Genomic DNA, 20,101 nt, shown 5'->3' with positions numbered 1-20,101 from the left:
CACTACAAGAAGACAGTTCTTGGAAGCAGATAATAGCAGATGCAAAGAATATAAGCAGGCAAGAAGCTATACATAATGAGATCTTACAGTAAAAGTATTCCCTAAATCAAAATGAGGATGTGTTTTACTTTTAGTGCTGGGAACTTTTTAGATGACAATGGTGCAACCATTCGCAGGTGTGAATTCTACCCAAATCCAATTATGAAGTGACCACACCAATGACTTAGGGTTCCTTCACACTCCTTCAAGTTGATGATAATGATTAGAAATATAGAGTTGACTGGTTTGTCAGAGCATTGAAGCTTTTGAAATCTATCTCTGCCTGCTCTGTGAAGTTTGTTTTGATAACATCAATCTATATTTGTCTTTTTAAATCAGTGATTCACTGCAAAATTTTTTTGTCCATTAACCATATATTTTCTTGTAAAGCTGCCTCTGCTATCTTAAACTTCTCTTTTAAAACATTTATTGTCATTTAGCCTTTTGCCTTTTTACATTTTAACCCTTGAGAGGAATTTAAATTTCCTTAAAGGCAGGCATAGTATTCGTTTTGCCATAGCAACTAAAGACATACTAGGTGTTTTATAAACCATTGTTTATTTTATATTCATGGATGACTAGTTTTGCTTAGCATTTAAAATTTAACCATGTTATAGAGGCATGTGCATATTTTATTTTAACTTTTAAGTGCAACATGTCTTCTGTTTGTTTTTGGTGAGTGATGAATGAAAGGCTTCTGGAAATTAAATTTACTATGTCAAAAAAACAGTCATAACTTTCTAAGAATTTTAAAAATTAAAGGATTTTCCCTCAATTAATACTTATAGGATTGAGTTTGGCTGTATATGACAAAATCCTCATTACAATAGCTTAGCCATATAGGAGGTTTTCGCTCATAGCAAGACCTCAAGAATTCTATGTTCCAGGGTAGGTCCATCAGCCTCAAAATCATGTGTCCCAACTCCTTCTTGAGTTAGCCCCAGGCATCTTTAACAGGTGGCCTCAAGAGGGCTACACCACTCAAAGCACTATGTATTTTAAAATGGAAAAGCAGGAAATGGGGAGAGTAAATGCATGTGCCATGTGTCAGCTTAATTTTACAAGGAAAACAAAAACTTTCCTGTCCTCCCCACATAAAAGAGGTCTGCTTACAGGGCATTGATTCAAAATGTGTCATGACCACTTCTAGCTTCAAGAGATGCATATTCTTCTTCTTCAGACTTAAGGACTTTTAATTAGATAAAAATGATATGATCATTTTCCTATTTTAGTTTTCACAGAGATAGCATGGAAATGTGAATGTGAGAGAATAACCCCAGTGTTAAGGTGTGGTAGTAGACATCACTTATGTTACTTTACAATCACACCAACAAAGGTCACTGAAAACAATGTAAATTAAGAGGGAAATTGTGTTTATATGCCCTCCTCTATTCTCAAGGAATAACTTCTTAATTAACTAGATGTGTTTTCTATAATTCTCTAAATCTGCACTGTTCAATATAGTAGCCACTAGCTGCATGTGGCTATTTACATTTAAATTTATTAAACTGCAGGTGCTTTCTCTTCCTTCCTCCCGGGTGTCTGAATGGGAGGGTCCTGGTGGGTTCTTGTAAGGTTGGGGTTCCCAGGAGTCTGGGTTCTCACAAGCCCCCAGTCCAAGTGATCTGAGGGTAGGGGCTGGCTGCTCCAGTGGTGCCCAGGATGCACTGGCCAGACAGGCAAAGTGAGGAGGAGGGGGCCTTCTTGCGGGAAGATGAGGAAGCGCAATGGGAAGATCATGCTTCTGAGGAACATGAACGTTGGTAAAATGTCGCTGCTGCAAAGGTACATGGAGCGGCACTGCCGGGACACGGTCAGCATGGTAGGCAGTGCTTTCTATACGAAGCAGTGGCGCTCCTACGACATCTCCATCTGGAACACCACAGATTTCCATGGTCCTCTGCCTGCTGGCCTAAGAAGACTCCAGCATTCATTTCAAAGGTGGAGAGAAGGAAGACTAGCTCCCGATTTCGGGATCCACGGAGTGACATGGTGGTGAGCTCCCTGGGTTTTCTTTTTGCCTCATTTATCCCAGATTTCGAGCTGAAGAAGCCCGAAATTCAGAAATGTCAAAGGGCACAGCCAAAAGAAAATTAAAAGCAGGTTCTCTTACCAAAGCATCAGGAAACAGGTAGCTGAGTAAGACAAACTTTTGAGACAGTACCTGTTGCGCTCCAGCCAAACACTCAGAAAGAACTGGAGCACCCCCACCCCCACCATCAAGAGCTTGTGGGAGCCAGAGCTCTCAACCCCACCAGGTAGTAATGAGTTCTCCCGTTTTATGGTGCCAGTGAAGGCTTCATGGTGAGTGTGGACTTCCACCTCCACCTCTTGGGAAAGAGAAAGTGCCTGCCCCAACCCCCTCCATCCCTGCTGGGATGAAGGAGCAGCTTCAGTGGAAGATTTAAGTAAGATCCAGTGTCTCCTAGCACAAGACAGAAATGTCCAGGTTTCAGTTAAAAAGAAAACCACATCATACAAAAAACAGGAGGATCTCCAACTGAGTCAATACAAAACAATCACTAGATGCCAACCCAGAGCCAACAGAGATGGTAGTTATCTGACAAGGACTTTAAGCAGCCATCCTAAGAATGCTTCAGTGAATGATCATGAACACTTAAACAAATGGGGGAAAAATAGCCTCAGCAGTATCAGATTTAAAGCAGACCCAAATGGAAATTTCTGAACTGAAAAAAAAAAAAAGCAATAACCAAAATAAAGGGCTCAGTGGCTGGACTCAACAGCCAAGTGGAGGGAAGAGAGAAGAAGGAACCGTGAATTGGAAGGTAGAATAAAAATGCCAGCTAACCTGAAGTAGAGAAAATAGAGGAGGGGTAAACAGAGCCTCAGGGACCTGTGGGACAGAAGACCCAACACTGTGCCATCACCGTTCTGAAAGGTGGAGTAGGGTTGGGGCTAATGGAGTCCTAGAAGAAATAATGGCTGAGAACTCCCCGAGTTTGGCCAGAGACACAAACCTGCAGATTCTAGAAACTGAGAGAATCCCAAACAGAATATACTGAAAGAGATCCTTGCCAAGATATATCATAATGAAATTCTGAAAACAAGACCAGGAAGAAATCTTGACAGCAGCCAGAGGCAGGGAATCAGAATGACAGCAGATATCACAGCAGATACCATGGTGATCAGAAAGAAGTGGCATCTCTTTCAAGGGCTGAAAGCAAAGATGAAGAATATTGATGCATAATTCTTGTCCATCTTCTGTCCCAAAAAGTGACTCTGGAAAGACACTCTTCTGTGGCATATGCCACAACATTGACTCAGGACTTTTCACTCGTTCTTTAAATTACAGAGAGTAGAATGCTGTTTCATCCTTAACGTGCTATTTAAGTAAACCTGAGGGTTTTATTTTTCCATATAAATTTTAAAAGCTTTTGGCTTTGTGGTTTAAAAATTGGACACAAGTTTTGCATTATGATAGTTTCTGGATTTTGGTAAAATTCTCATGGTTTTGTTTTATTTTTTAAGGTTTTATTTATCTATTTATTTTTATTTATTTATTTAGATAGCACATAAGCAGGGGTGGGAACCGGGGTGGGGTGAGGAGAAGGGAGAAGGAGAGAATCTTCAGAAGATCCCACCCTGAGTGTGGAGCCCCGTGAGGGGCTCGATCCCACAATCTGGGATCATGACCTGAACCAAAATCAAGAGTTGGACACTTAACCAACTAAATCACCCAAGTGCTCTGGTTTTGTTTTATTTTTAAGCAAGTTTTATTGAAAACCGCTTCTTTGCGGTCAGATTCACCTGTTTTAGTGTATAGTTAGGAGTTTTGTCAATACATACAGTTGTATAACCACAACCAAAATACCATTTCCATCATTAAAAAGAAAATGACAAAATTAGTTAAACTTTATTTTTTTTGTTAAACTTTAAAAATAATTTATTTAGTTGCCACATTTCAAATAGCACGTGACTAGTTACTACCATTTGAATAGCACATATATGTAAATAGCTGTAATACACAATGTTTTCTGTTTAAATTTCTTTCATTTATCAGTAAAGTGAAGGAAAGAATATCTGTTTCTATCTTTTTGCTTCTGTATATTTTTTTAATTAGAGAAAGAAAAAGCAATCACTTTGACAACAATTTAATTCCCCTGCTGTATTCTGGAGAGGCCCATTAGCATCAATAGTTAGTGTTAGCTCATCAGTTTTAATATTTTGAATTATAAAGATCTAAATGCAATCATGGAGTTCAAGGAAAAATATAAGCACCCAAAAGATTAACAGTGCTAATAGAGTCAAACAGGAAAATGAGTAATGTGGCTCATTTAATATAAAATGTTTTAGGGGTGGGATGCCTGGGTGGTTCAGCAGATGAGCGTCTGCCTTTGGTTCAGGGCATGATCCCGGAGTCCTGGGATCGGGTCCCACATCGGGCTCCCTGCATGGAGCCTGCTTCTCCCTCTGCCTATGTCTCTGCCTCTCTCTCTCTCTCTCTCTCTCTCTCTCTCTCTCTCTCTCTCCTCTCTCGAATAAATTTTAAAAATTTTTTAAAAATACAAATAAAAATAAAAATTTTAGGGGCGCCTGGGTGGCTCAGTGGTTGAGTATCTGCCTTTGGCTTAGGTCATGATCCCGAGGTCCTGGGATCGAGTCCCACATTGGGCTCTCTGTGGGGAGCTTTCTTCTCCCTCTGTCTATGTCTCTGCCTCTCTCTCTGTGTCTCTCATGAATAAATAAAATATTTTAAAATAATAAAATAATTTTTTTAAGGTCAAGTTTTTTTCCCCTTGTCTGTTGTTGCCTTTTTCCTGTCATCTTAAAACTGCTTTGTGTGGTCTTTGCTATCTGCCACCACAGGTCTGTGCTACTTGGTCATACATGTTCTCTTCATTGCACTATCCCAAGGCCCAGGCTCTTAGATTCTTCCTTCTTCGTCACCACATGCTCCAACAAGAAAGCCCCTCTTGCCTCTCATAATTTTAGTTGTCTACTTTATGCTCTAAAAAAACAAAGTGATGAATATTAAGGTTTTCATTAGGAAATACGCTATTGTTCTTAGGAGCTATACTAGACTATCTCAACATTTCCTGAGACACTAGATCCAACAGATGTTAACAGATGTTTCTCAAGAAAAAGTCAAATAAGCTGAGAATGTACATGAACTTTGCCTATCATGGAGATCTATAGAGTACATCACCATAGCAAAGTCATTGAAAAGTCTGGCAGGAATGTTAGCATCATTTAGCTCAGCATTGCTCCATGGAATTTGTTTGTGTGGAACATCTTGAGCAGTTTAGAAAACATTAACTTACCTTATTCAAATTAGCATGTCTCTGTGAGTCACTTGATTATATGCATTTGTTTTTACTAAATTAATCTTGCAGAATTCTTGTCTTTTAACACTGTCTGTAATTTGGGAAGTTGTTATGAGAATGGCCTTTGTGCCTCTCATTGTGATCTACCTACCAGGAACCAAGTATCAAGGCTTTCTCCAGAATGAATATCTAAAGGAAAGAATTCAGAACATTTTTCTATAAAATCGGTGTTGTCTATAAAAGATATATTTATATTACATATAATTTATATTTTAAATATTAATTATTAAAATCTACATGAGTTTTGTTTACTTACTTTTTACTACATGAGTTTTAGAAGTACACACTATAGAGCACCATTGAAAGGTATTAAGTGCCTATATACATTTTAGCATTTTCCGATGTAAAGTCTAAAAGACCAAAATCATGTGCTTTTCATGTTTGTTGTTGTTGTTGTTGTTGTTAAGTGGAAACCTTTGTCTCTTCCTTTCACTGTTCAGTTACAGAGATCCTCAATGGGAATATATAAGAACCATAAATTCTATTTAGATTTATTTTATCTCATTCTTTAGAGTTAATATTTTTTTGATGTTTTGTAAAATACCTACTATACTAATGAAGTTATACATGTGTTAAATTTGAATAAGTATGGATTGGTATGTATGGGCCATAATTTTTTAAAATTGTAGGTGTGTTCAATCAGAAAAATTTGGAGACTATTGCTCTCGGTGTGTCAAATGTCAGCTGTCTCTGGGCCTCTAATTAGATACCCTTGGTGATCCTGGTTCTAGTACTAATTGTTTTCTCAAAAGAACCTATCATACAACATGATGAATCTTATGCAGACTTGGCTGATATGGAAGTTTCACTCACTTATTTTCCTTTTTTCCCCTAGATTTTATTTATTTATTCATGAGAGACACAGAAAAAAAGAGAGGCAGAGACATAGGCAGAGGGAGAAGCAGGCTCTATGCAGGGAGCCTGATGCGGGACCCGATCCCGGGACCTGATCCCGGAATCCCGGGATCATGCCCTGAGCCAAAGGCAGACGCTCAACCGCTGAGCCACCCAGGTGTCCCTACTCACTTATTTTCTTTAACTCCTGTTTACTGAATAGAAAACTACTGTTTCAATAAAAAGCAGAAAGCTTATAATCACAGATGTTCCCTCAAGCCTTTGTCTCTTTAAATATGGTTTTTACAACCAGAAGGCATGTTCTAGCTTATTTCTCTTCTTTCTTTGACCCTTAAAGCTTAGGTTTCAAAGTAAACGTTAATTTGTTTTAAATTGCTTAGAAATAACCTTTTACTTGGCCAGCTTCCAAATTGCATGGTATCTGCTTTTAAACTTTTGTATTAAACTTTTTATCCAATATTTAAGTCATATAATATGTGTCATATCTGTTTCTTTAAAAAGAAATGTATATTAATTCCCTTCTTTGGAAGAGTCTTCAGATAATTTAGTGGTTGTGATTTAAAGCGTTTTGTCAGGCTGGAAGCAGAGGGATGTTGGGGGGGTATTCTTTTATCATTTTGTCTTTTTGGTCTCCCAGTACACACCTGCTTATTTCATATAACCTCTAATTATGTGGCAACTCTTTGTATGTGATCATGATACTGCCTGGTATTTTTCAATACCTTATTGTTTTCTGGTTTTGTTTTTCAAGGTATAATCCTAATCCTAAAGCCCTGTTTTGCTTCTTTCCGTCCCTCAGTTTTATTTCTATTTTGATGTTAGGACTAGGTGTCCTATAATTCTTTCAAGGAATAGAATACAGAACTGACCTGCAAATTCTCTAAAGCTGGAATGCGATTTTTTTTTTTACCATCATCAGGAACTATGCAGATGTTACTTAGAGTTTTCTCTTTAGAAAAGCAATTCCTTGCCCCCTCCAAATATTATTACTGTCTAATCATGCTATCACATGCTTAAAATCTACTGTTAAAAAATGAACTTATTTGGTTTTGAGGATTGAGTCTAATTATTTTCTGTCGACATGAAAATATCCTGGAATAATCCTCTATAAAGTTACATATAAAGACCCAATGAATTCTTTCTCATCTCCAAAAGCATAAGAAATGTTATGTACCTTCATTTTTTTTCTAAATCAAATAAAATTTGGCTCAGAATTTTTCTTCTAGATAGTTGAGGAATTCACTGTGTTGTTCATGTTTCAGGGTACCCCTCTCCATCAGTGTGTCCTTCAAGGGTCTTTGAGTACACAGGAAAGAAATCTCCTGGAAGATATAACAATTCTGCCCTTTTTTTCCTTGCCTATAGGTCTCAGTTATTCTAGATTATTTTCTAAACTCCAAGATTTTCCAAAACAAAGAACTCTTAACATTTTTTGAGGGCAAGGAAATGTAGACTTTAGGGATATAGCCATACCTGCCATCTGAAAGTAAAGAAGGAAATATACCTGTTACTCATTTTTAAAGACATAACACAATCACTTTTGCAGTCAGGTTATCTTGCAACCCCATTCATCAAGTTTTAGCAGGTTGCTTGCTAAAATATTCTGAAAGAATGCAACAAAGAGAAGCTAAAGAATCCTAAGGGAGATGAGATCTATAATGTTAGTTCTTTCTGTCTATGAGGCTGTTACAGCTAGGTGGCAGCTTAAGGGCACTTGCCTGTCATACTGAGTTTACAAAGGGCAAGAATGTTGCTGATTTTAAAACTCACCATATAGTCTATTATATGATTTATTGCCTCAATCAGAATACTCATGAGAATGAAACTATGTGCCATTATTAATGATGCTAGACAACAAGGGTTAACTCAGCTTGTCCAGGATAAACTGGATATATAGTCATCTTCTATACAAAGAAAATTAAATAAGTGTCAGTACTTTGCAAACTGAATTATTTGATGTATGGATTCTATCTTGGAAAACTTTTTGTTAAGGGTTTATACATGATACATTTATGAACAATACATTGTTTATAATGTATTTGAGAAAACCAAAAAGTAAGCAGGCAATTGAGGTACGATGAAATAGATTCTAGACTGGGTAAAAACAATATATTCCTTTACATTAAATCTGAACATAAATGAGAATATTGTCAGTTGCAAATAATAGAAAAATGCAACTCAAACTGGCTTTAAGAAGAAAGGAAATTTAAAAAGAAGAAGAAAGGAAATGATTGGCTTAGGAAACGAAACTATTATGTGGGCTTCAGGCACGGCATACCCAAAACGCCATCTCATTGCTCAGTTTTGCCCTTCAACACTGTCATAGCTGTTAGAGGATATATTTTGCACACCAGACTATATTAAAAAGGAACGAAAATTCCTTTTGTGACCTTGAAATGAAGCTTCTCTGATTGGACTAGCTTAAGTCATGTGCTCACACCTAAGCAAATCACTGTGGCAAGGAGGATGGGAGTCTCCATCCTCCGTCCTCGGTTTTATAAATGAGATATTGTAAAGGTCAACAGTATACCTATTCTAGTCACCATTCCATGTCAAGAAAAATTTTTCAGGGAAATCAATATTTAAATGAAATATAATTCCTTTGTAACCAAACTAACCATCTTATAAACATGGTTCATTTTTTGTTTTGTTAAATTTTCCTATTTCTCAGTAGCATTTATATAAGCCATCGTGGGATTTAAAAGCTGGAAAGAGAAGGAAGACACAGGATGCCATCTCTTTTCTCATTTCAAAAGGAATCGAAATGAACACACATATTCATTTTCTTTCATGACACATCTAAAGAAATATAATGTATTACATAAACATGTATCAACAAGGATTTCCAACATGGAAAAACAGGAAAAATTTTGTCATTTCCTTATTTCATTCCCTTTTTATCCTATTTTTCTTTTTCAAGTCTTTGATGACATCTCCAAATGTCAGCTTTAATTCATAACAAAAATCGAGCAAAGAATACTGTTATAATTTGGCCACTCCACCCTTTCCTCAAATATAGAGGAACTTGCATAATATGTGAACATGTGTCTTGCTTTTTCTCATATTTGCAGAAATGGCATGAGCTTTTCTGGAGTCAGGCATCTAAAACCTTGCCTTATGTGTTACTGGCAAGCTACACAACTTCTATAATTCTCAGTTTGAGCATTTGTAAAACTGGGTTAGAAAACCCTATGTCATAGTATAGTTATCAGGATTAAAAGCACACTTTAAGATCTTTGTAAATAAATCTCGACTTTGCAGTTGTATTTGTTCTGTGTGTTACTTGTCCCATTTTCTTTTTGCTTAACATAGCAGTAGCAGTTTACATCATTCATCGAAGTAGACAAGTAAAGTCACTCTTTAAAACAAATGTTAATTTTAGAGGATTCAATAGGTTTGTATGGAGGTGCTGCTTGCTAATTGTAGCAATTATCCTTGGTGAAAAATGATAGACACTTGAAAAAACAATTAATCATGATGGCTATTTTTGCAGCAGAAATAAATCAAATTTCAAAATCTGAGATGGAATCAAAAGGGCAGGGATAGTGTTTCAAAACCCCTTGCCATTTGATGCTACACACTTTTAAAAAGAGAGAAACTTGTTTCACTCGAATTGTTGTCCAAGTGCTTCAGAAAATGTGTGTTTTCCTCATAGATGAGAATTTTTTTCTTGGATTAGAAAGAAATGTTTGGAGTGCAGTGAGAAGAGCACCTTCTGTTGAAACAGGTTTTCAGACAGCAGAGTATGATGAGTCTGCCTCAAGTCAAAGTTGAGGTGGTTTTGAGAAATTCAGTAGCTGGAGACAGGTGTGTTTGAGCCCAGGGTTATATGCACTTTCTTTCTTCTAAATCATTCTTACCTTAACTCTCCAATTACTTGCTAAAGGAGGAATGGGAAGAAAATGTGCATGCTATTATGAGAAAGTTTTGCTTCCATACTATAGAGACTTTTAGGACAAGAATGTTGTGGATATGCCTAGAATTTATTAGCATTCTATAAAGCTTGGGTTTCTGGGAAGCAGTCACTGAGATGCAAGTGAGCATACAGGAGGTTTACTTGGAAGTGCTCTTGGGGTCAACAGAAGGGGGCAGAAGTGGGCAGAAGTGGGCAGAAGGAGAAGCTGGACTGTGAAGCATTCCCAGGAGAGGCCTCATCTGATCTGAAGCTGAAGTGACCCTTCAGAATTGTTATGATTTGGGGAGAAAAAATCAGCCCTTTATAACTTCACATCTAGTCACTTACTGGAGATGGGCTTTCAGGGAGGGAAATACAAACATGTGCAAGATGATGCTCTTCCGCCAAGGCAATTCCTAGAAGGGAGTTGACAAGCAGAAGGTTGTCTACCAGAAGCACTACCAAGCACTTACTGAGGAAGTAAGTCCCACATTTCTTTTTTTAAGATTTTACTTATTTATTCAAGAAAGACACAGAGAGAGAAAGGCAGAGACGTAGGCAGAGGGAGAAGCAGGCTCCAGGCAGGGAACCTGATGTGGGACTCGATCCTGAGACTGCGGATCATGTCCTGAGCCAGGAGCAGGTGCTCAACCGCTGAGCCACCCAGGCGTCCCAAGTCCCACATTTCTGAAGGGGGATCTGTAGAGCATATTACAGCTTCTTAGTACAGATAAGTTCATTATTTCAGATAGGGCCAGCTGGGAAAAAAATGTCCAAAATTGAGTAGACTGCTAAAACAAATTGCATTGTATTATAAGTCAATATGTACTGTATGATATCATTTTGTTGTAATAAATATTGCATACCCAAGTACATATATGTTACTTTATAGAAATACATACCACATATATTTCTGTGGAGATTATATATATCCACATAGAGTGCTATGGGAGAAGAGATGATAGATGATAGATAGATAGATAGATAGATAGATAGATAGATAGATATGGCTATAAATATATATAGTCTGTATATATACAGTTACCCTCACTGTCAGGTGTTGAGATTACAGTCTGCCTGAAAGGTTCACTTAAAGCAGTGATAGATATACATGAATCTGTATATATGTATATATATGATATAAATATTTATCTATGATTACATATAATGAAAATTAGAATTGTTTTTGGGCAGGTAGGGTTATGGGTGCTATTTATGCTGTTTACAGAATGGTGTTTCTGTATAGTGTTATGAGTGTGTACTGTTTATATAAAGTAAACACAGCAAAAGAAATTTTAAATGATCACTACAGGAAAGAATTTCAATATTGGATATTCAGATTTGTTCAACTTTTCTATTAAAAATGTACAATAGTAGAAATAAATGTAAGGATAGAATAAAAAGCAGATCTTGAAAAATGGAAAGAAATGTTTAAAGACAGAATTGTTGCTAAGCTGCCATTATTGAAACATACAGCATTTGGGTTTGGCCAAGTTGCTTCTGACAAACTCCTTTTGTCTGAAAAATGTTGGGCCAAATAATATGCCACTATAAAATAATATGCTACTATAAAAGGTACACTTACACTTACCTTTATTATGCCTTAGTATCTACTGGTCACTGTACTGTGCACATGGCATTTATATTTTTAATCCTCTCAAGTGTATTGTACACTAACTAGTATTATACTTGTTTCATAAAGGAAGAGAATCAGAGAGGTTAAGTTAGTTGCCCAAGCAATACCATTGGAAACGCCTGGATGCCAACTCAGGCTTATTGGCAAGAAACCATGTGTACATACATACACACACACACACACACACACACACACACACACACACATATATATATACATATACATATTTGAATGCACAAATCACATATATAACATATACTTATATTTAACCTTATTATTGAGAAATACTCTTTAGGACCTATCTGGGGAATAGAAAGAGTAGGGATAAAAATGTGTTTGCTTAAGAAAGATGATCCATTAAAACAGGCTCTTACAATCTTCAACTGTTCTTTGAAAAAATATACCCAGGGAAGCAATAATCTGGAATCTGAATCTTGAGAAGAAAAGTGACAGAGAACTTGTCAAAGAGCTAAGATAAAAATGTCAGAGAACAGAATAATTTTGCAGCCCAGATAGGCACCCATAGGGTAAGAGAATTTGGTCTCACCGCAGTTTGCAGCTCCATAAACTAATGTCCAGTATTCAGCTATGATCGAGTTCCTTCTTCTTCCCCACTTCTCGCCATGCACATGCATCTCATAGGTAATTATTTGGATAACAGTCTGTGTTCTTAACTAAAGACTAGGGCCAGTTATTATTTGGATCGTGGTGGGGGTAACAATACAAGTAATAATAGATGAAAGACAAGGCGGAATTGTGAAATTAATCGATAGAAATGGTGCACAGAGATGGAATGAAATCTTTAAAGATCTGGTTAGTAAACCATGTTGGACAAATACAGCCATGAGGAAATCAAAACAGACGCTTCTTTTTTAAGGTTTTTCTGTAAATTCCAGTCAGTTAACATACAGTGTAATATAAGACTCAGGTGTACAATTAGTGATTCAACAATTTCATACATCACCCGGTGCCCATCACAAGTGTATTCCTTAATCCCCATCAAAAAAATCACCAGAATATCTCCATCACCTGTTTAAAAAAGTGAGCGAGACAGAAATTTAATGTTATACTCCAAGAACAAAATCAGATCCATTATTGAGTGGAAGGAAGTAATGATCACAAGGAACTATTGTTTTTGTACTGGTTATACTTCCTTAGAAAATAATTTATTTTAAAGTGTGTAGCTTGCACAATGTTTGAATTATCCAAGGTCAATATCGTTATGCACAGCTGTTAGGTTACTTTGGGTAGATAGCAGGAGCAAAAGGTTAGTAAAATAAGGGTTAGTTACGTGCCCATACCTTCACTATCAAGTATTATGTTCACAATCTGTGTAAAAGGTTTACTCAAGACAAGACATGAGAATATTCTGAAATTTAAGGGTGGGATTCAATTAACCTTAGAGAGGTTAACCACAATCTTTGATTTAGGGTATTCAGCCTTAAGAATATACTTGTCTAGTAAATAAGCCAACTCTGTGTCAACAAGTATTTTTAATTTTTTTAAAGATTTATTTATTTGAGAGAGAGGGAGCATGTGCTCACGCACAAGCAGGGGGAGGGGCAGAGGGAGAGAAGCTTCAAGCAGACTCCCCGCTGAGTGCAGAGCCTGATGGGGGCTGGATTGCAAGACTCTGAGATCATGATCTGAGCTGAAACCAAGAGTCACCTGCTCACCCCACTGAACCACCCAGGTGCCCCTGGATCAACAAGTATGTTGCCCTTGTTCATAAATATCTTTTAAAGATGTTATTTATTTATTCATGAGAGACATAGAAGGCGGAGACATAGGCAGAAAAAGAAACAGGCTCCCCACAGGGAGCCCAATGTAGGACTCGATCCCAGAACTCCGGGATCACGCCCTAAGGGCAGACGCTCAACTGCTGAGCCACCCAGGCGTCTCCTTGTTCATAAATAATTTAAGTGAGATTTTTCCTTCATCTTTGCTTGTGCCCTACCTATGTGAGAAATTTGATTATTTTTAGTGGTCTAACAACGAAACAAAACATGAAGCCCCCAAATCAAAAATTCTTTGTATGTATTCAGAAGAGGCAACCATTTTGTGTCAGTTCAATCACAAATGAAGCGCTATCATGTGAGAATATCTCCCTGGCTTGTCCGGGGGTAATGGGGCATGGGATTTACAGATTCAACAATAACTGAGAGAGAGATTGAAAAGATATGTAGCTCTTCCCTACAACTTCACTTAATGAAACCTTCAGTGTTGCTGAGAAAAGAGCTTATTGTTTGCTTTTCATGCAAATCATCTTAGTTTTTATTTATCTAATAATCTGTAATTGAGAATAATGTAGTCTCTTTTTTTTTTTTTTTTTTTTTTGGTGCTTTTGTGAAGTAGCAAGCAGAAAATGCTATCAGGAAATAGATCCGCATATACCCCATAAATCAGAGTTCATTCTTTCTCTTTCCCTTCCTTCCCCCTTGTCTTCTTTCCTTCCTTCATTTCCTTCTTTGTTTTCTTCTTTCTTCCCTTTATCTCTTTCTTTCTCTCTTCCTGTTGATCTAAGTATATTTTCTGCTCTGTCAGTAAGAGAATCATTTATTGTAAACAAACGGGCTGAGAGTGAATTTTCTGTGAAATCACATCAAATTGTAGGTGGGTGGCTTCTTGGGTTGGAGCTGCCTGCTGCTCTGCACTGGGGTTAGGGCTTTGGAGTAGTGCCTTTTTTTTTCTAGTCTCATTCTCCCAACTCCGTGACTAATTCTAAGGGAGACAAAAGTTATGATCTTAAGCTAGTTTTCAAAAATAATATCTAATAGCATTGCTCTTCTTAAAAATAAGCATCTTTCCAGTGTGAAAGTTTGCATTAAAGAATGAACTCGAGTGAGTCAGTGGTGTAACTTTTATAGCAGGTGTGTGCATGGACCGATACAGCCCCGTCACAGACTTGAATTGTAACCTTATCTTCTCTGTACCTTTTTGTATATCTAAAACATTTCATCATTATGTTCTGTAAAACAAACCCATCATGTTTTTAAAAGTGGAATGGGTAATAGGAAAGAGAGGAGAATCATAGGAGAAGTTGATCAAAATGCTGCTTCAGCTCCTAACTCTTGCTGTTAATGTCATCACCACCAACATTTTAAATTTATGTTTTTACTGTTTTGCAGTTCTTTTCCGTTGATTACTCCTGATGATGGCAGCCTTTAGACATAATATTTATGTACAGGATATATGCAGGATTCTTCTACTCAAGAGAGGATGAGTTACCCATTGTACTTTGAGAACCCTCATCATTTAAAAATTTCTTAATTTGGTTTTGTGCAGAACGATCAGAAGGAATAAAGCCTATGTATGATTCATCTCGTGAGAATTAGAACGGGAGGATTAATATTTCAGGTCTTTCTTAATATTGGCACATCTGTGAATCGGGGATAGATTTCCCTCTGTTTTGAAATATAAAATTCCAGACTTAATTAAAATCTCACGGATGTTTCACCACTAGATTATTCCGCATTTGAATTTTCCTCCACTTTGTTTTCAACTTTCATTGAGGAACATTTCACAGGTCTCTTCCCTCCATTTGTTTTGTTCATCTACACGTTTGTATTTCATCATTTGGGAGAAAATCATCTGCCATTCTGAAGGTCAACTACCTGACAATGATAGAAAGCTGTCTCAATTCAAACAACTGCATAGTAATTATCTATCAGTGATCATTGTTCATTAGTTCTCTGTTTCAGGAGGACCCGCCTGCTTCCCCACCTCCTCATCCTCCTCCACCTCCTCCTCCTCCTCCAGCCACCACCTCAGCCCCCCCCACCCCCCCCACCCCCGCACATTTTCCCAGAGCCTACTGATTCATTCATGTCCTTGGGCTAAATGGGCCACCCACTGTGTTCTTGTTGTTTTGTGTATGGTAGTGAAAAGATTTAATTGGATATTGTTGAAAAGACACAGAGGCTAACTTTCAATTTTCATATGTGGCTCTTCCTTCTCCCTCTGCACTGCCTCCTTTCCTTGATGAGAAAATTGCTCTCTCCATGGTAACAATTGGGGAAAAAAAGCTTTCAGATTTTTGGTAGTACTTGTTGCAGAGAAAAGAAGTCAAAAAGTAGAAGCAGTTTAAAAATGAAAAGGGGGAGGAAGACAGCTGGGAAGAAGGCTTAATGTTGCTGTTGCTGAGTGGGTGTTGATGGGGGAGAATGAAGCTGAATGAGCCAAGCAGAGGGGAAGCCGGTGTTTCTCTATCCCGGAAGGCAGTGCCCCTTCCTTTCCTGCAGGCTGTCATTCCCCCAAAGATAAGGACTTTGTTCTGGATTTCTGCCAGGATTCACTCCTGGAAGAGCTGCTTGTCACAAAACAGCAACACCCTGATTTCCTCAGGGAGTCACAGTTCATTAATTTTTTTTTTAATGTAACACGTTTGTGAGTTGCAGTTTCCACCTCTTAATAGGGACATTCAGAGGGACTTTCTCAGTGACGGGATGAGGGACATGTGACAGTACACCTCTTCTGCCTCTGGAGGCCTTTGGTTAAACCAGGTCTGCCCTGGAAAGCTGGATTCTCTCTGCTTAATGCCTCCTGTGCTTTCTAGATGGTGGAGATTTGTAACCCTTGACACCAACTTTCGCAGAATACTGAAGCAGCCCCAAGAAGTGTGCCACATTGTGGCAGGCACTTTCATGTGAGATGACCCCAGATCATTTATGGTAGGCTAATGGCTCCCCAAAGAGAGCCATGTCCTCATCCCAGGAACCTGTGAGTATGTTAGTGAGTATGTTTCCTTACACGGTGGAAGGGACTTGCAGAGGGGTGAAGTTAAGGATGTTGACATGAGGGGCACCTGGGTGACTTAGTCACTTCAGTGTCTGCCTTCAGCTTAGGTCATAATCCCAGGATCATGAAGGCTGCTTCTCCCTCTGACCCTCCCCTTCCCATGCTCTCTCACTTGCTCACTCTCAAATAAATAAATAAAATATTTAAAAAGAAAAAGTCTTTAAGAAAAGATGTTGACATGGGGGGACCTGGATCGATTATTTTTGGGTGGACAATGTAATCACAAAGGTCCTTCAAAAACAAGAGGCAATGGGATCATGCAAGCAGGCAGAGGGAGGAATGAGAAGATGCTCACCTACCGGCTTTGAAGATGGGCAGCGGGGCTGAGAGCCAAGGGTTGCAGGCAGCCTCTAGAAGCTGAAAAAGGCAAGGGAACCTGCTCTCTCTTATTGACTCCAGAAGGAACACAAGCTCTGCTGACACTTTAATTTTTGCTTCTAAGATTCATTTTCAGACTTCTGACCCCCAGAACTGTAAAACAGTAAGTACAGATTATTTTAAGCCACTAAATTAGTGATAATTTGTTCTAATGGCCCTAGGAAACTAACATAGCTGTGAAAATTTCGTAATAACTGGTTTTGTGTAATTTTCATATAGGCTTTCTTACTAGAGTTCACTTTTTCTTGATTATGAGGAATTAAATATAGAGAAAAATGTCATGATCCCTCCATCTTGCCAAAGAACTATGAATTTCCAGTATTTACGAAAAGACAAATTTGGATGCAATTGTGTGGAATGACAACAGTAAAGACAAAAATGGAGAAAGTGTCCATTTGGAAATGAAGTTGTGAAAAAATGAACAGTAGCAAACCAGTTATGTCCTTTTACCTCCTGTTTTCTCACCCTGCGATTTGTTTAACCCATTGCACTTGGTTTTAGATACTGTTGAACAGCAGTTGATGGGTTTGGTGGCATGAAAAGCATCACAAGGGCAAGAAGGTGAAGAATACGTTTGAGAAGAGAAAGCAGAGTAGTTTGTACAGAGGTCTGTGGCATGCAGAGAGGGGTAGGCTTAGAAGTCAGGCAACTCTGAGCCCAAATGCTTTTCCGCTTGGAAGTGGCTGGCTGTCTTTGGGGACATTACTAACCTTCTCTGAGCCTTTTTGCTCACGTGTAAGAATGGAAATCCAATATCCAACTTGGTAGCATTGTTGTCAGGATGAAATCATGTCTGTGAAACACTGAGCTCAGCTTCTGCTACATTGTAGCTGCTGAAGAAGTTCTGGCTATGATGTCCTGGAAAAGGAGGATCTGGGGCATTTTTTTTCCCACCTCCACCACGGTTTAGTTTTGTGACCTTGAATAAATGATGTAACATCCCTGTGCCTCATTTTTCTTGTCTATAAAAGATAATAAAAATACCTAGCTCAGATGGTTGGTCTCCATTAATATATGTAAGGTGCTTAGGACAGTATCTGGCACACAGAAAACTCACAACACTTGTTACACAGGGGGAGTCTGAATTATAAGGTGGTGCACTTTTGGAGGAATGAGGTGGCAAAGTTCTAGTAGTTACTGCTGGTGAGTACTGTATTCAAGTGGATCGAGATTGGGACAGATAATTACTATTAAAAGATTCTGAGATGGATTTTTACTAAACCAAAACTGTTTAATCAGTCGCATCCCTCAGACTCCCCTTCCTTTGTGTGTTTTTTTTTAACCTTTCATTTTGGGCTGCCCATTGTCAAATATTTAATACGCAGAGTTCTCTAGTAACACACATGGTATGAGTTACTTTTGTCACTACTCATGTATAATGTCATCCCTTTCATGAACCAACAGCGCAGAATTAGCTTTCACAATAGCCTACCTAGCTTTGTAAAGTTTTCATTGAAGTGTTGACCTCATTACCACCCCTCTGGCCACTATCTTAGAGAAAACTTCTGCTAAAAGTAAGGCAGATCATTAATAGAGAGAGAGGGATAGAATTGAGATTGAAGTATTGGAAATCAGAACCAGTTGACAGCACCATTTTCTGTATTAGCTTCAGTTTTTGTCTCACGTGGTCTCATGCCACCGAAATGTCTGCGACAGCAAAGGGTAAGCACTTTTGTTCATGTCACATAAATAAAACAGAAAAGCAAACAGGGAATTCTCACTGCAACTTTTCTCCAGGTGTTGCTGCTTTTTAAATTACTTAAAATTTATTGAAATGGGTGTTAATAATAAGCGCCCTTCCCAATAAAACAGTGAATTAAACTTAACTCTTCCCTATAATGTAAACAGCTTGATTAGGTATGCAGCATTACAAAAACCATTTAAGAACTGATTATACTTGCCCTTGGAGCACATCTAGAAGCTCACAGTTAAGAAGCTGTACACATTTTCCTATCAAACAGAACATAAAGTTTCCATATTCCTCAGAATCGTCTTCATTCGAGCCATGTGTTTGCTTGGAACTGTGCCACATAAAGCAGCACCCCCTCCCCTAGCTGGGCTTCTTTCATGCTGCAGAGCAAATTATGATTTACTGGCACAGTGTGCTAATGTAGACCCATTTTTATAGGATAAGAACTAGTACAGTCCAGGGAATTGAAAAGTATATCTGAGAGTCTCCCCCTAGAATACGTCCCCTCCTTTAAAAGCTGTCACACTGCAAGTTCCAATTGAGTTAAAGGCTGTTGTGCTCCCACAGGGAAATATATTCTATTGTAATTTTTATGTCCCCCAATAACAGTCTGTTCTTTGTTTACTGAAGAGAGCTTTTATGTCATAAAACGGTATTTTTTTGACAGAGAAGCAGAATCATTGTTTTATTATAGAAATTTTCCTCTTACAACAGCAAAAATAAATAGCTCATCTCTTAAGCTCCTGATCAATGTCTAACACCTCCTACCCCCAGCAACACTCTACTGCAGGTGTATTAACACTTCACGAGAGCAACTCTATTCACCTACGGAGAAATGATCTTCACAAATGATTTACAGCTAAGCCAGGGCTTACACCCATAGCACCCAATCAAAGGCAGATTTTTATTTTTTCCCCAGCCATATCATTTCTGAAAAGGAACAGATTAATGTCGTTCTCTGAGAATATGCAAAGTCTGTTGTCTCTTTTGAAGTGGGAGACACAATTGTTAAGTTTTTTTTTCCTTTATATGTATGTCTAAATGGTGCACAGTGTACTGTTTTGATGCAATGGTATGGTAGAGATTTGTGCATACCTCACTTTTCCTTTCACATATTGTCTTTTCTGTATGAGTGCACACAGGTGCCCTTGGGGTCCCTCCCTCCCCCACTCTCCTCTTACACTTATTTGTAAAACTCAAAGAGGTTCCCATACCATGAAGATACTATTTTTTTTTAAGCACAAACACATAATTGTTCTCTAGCCATGTGTTATCTTGGCCTTGTGGCACTCAGAACTTGGTGTTGTCAGAAGATTGAGACCAGGGCTCAGCAGTTGAGCACCACTTGCCTTTGGTTCTGGTCCTGGTCCCAGGGTCCTGGGATTGGGTCCCACGTTGGGCTCCCTGTGGGGAGCCTGATTCTCCCTCTGCCTATGCCTCTGCCTCTCTCTCTGTGTCTCTCACGA

At 38.3% G+C, this 20,101-nt stretch overlaps 1 protein-coding gene across 7 annotated transcripts in view; it reads left to right on the top strand.

The window, feature by feature from the left end:
* Positions 1-20,101, top strand: part of DMD (dystrophin) — a 2,426,617-nt gene that overhangs the window by 1,818,524 nt on the left and 587,992 nt on the right. The window lies entirely within an intron of this gene.

Source organism: Vulpes vulpes, chromosome X, assembly GCF_048418805.1.
Source record: "Vulpes vulpes isolate BD-2025 chromosome X, VulVul3, whole genome shotgun sequence".
Classification (NCBI taxonomy): Eukaryota; Metazoa; Chordata; class Mammalia; order Carnivora; family Canidae; genus Vulpes; species Vulpes vulpes.
This window is presented reverse-complemented; position numbering and strand designations above follow the sequence as displayed.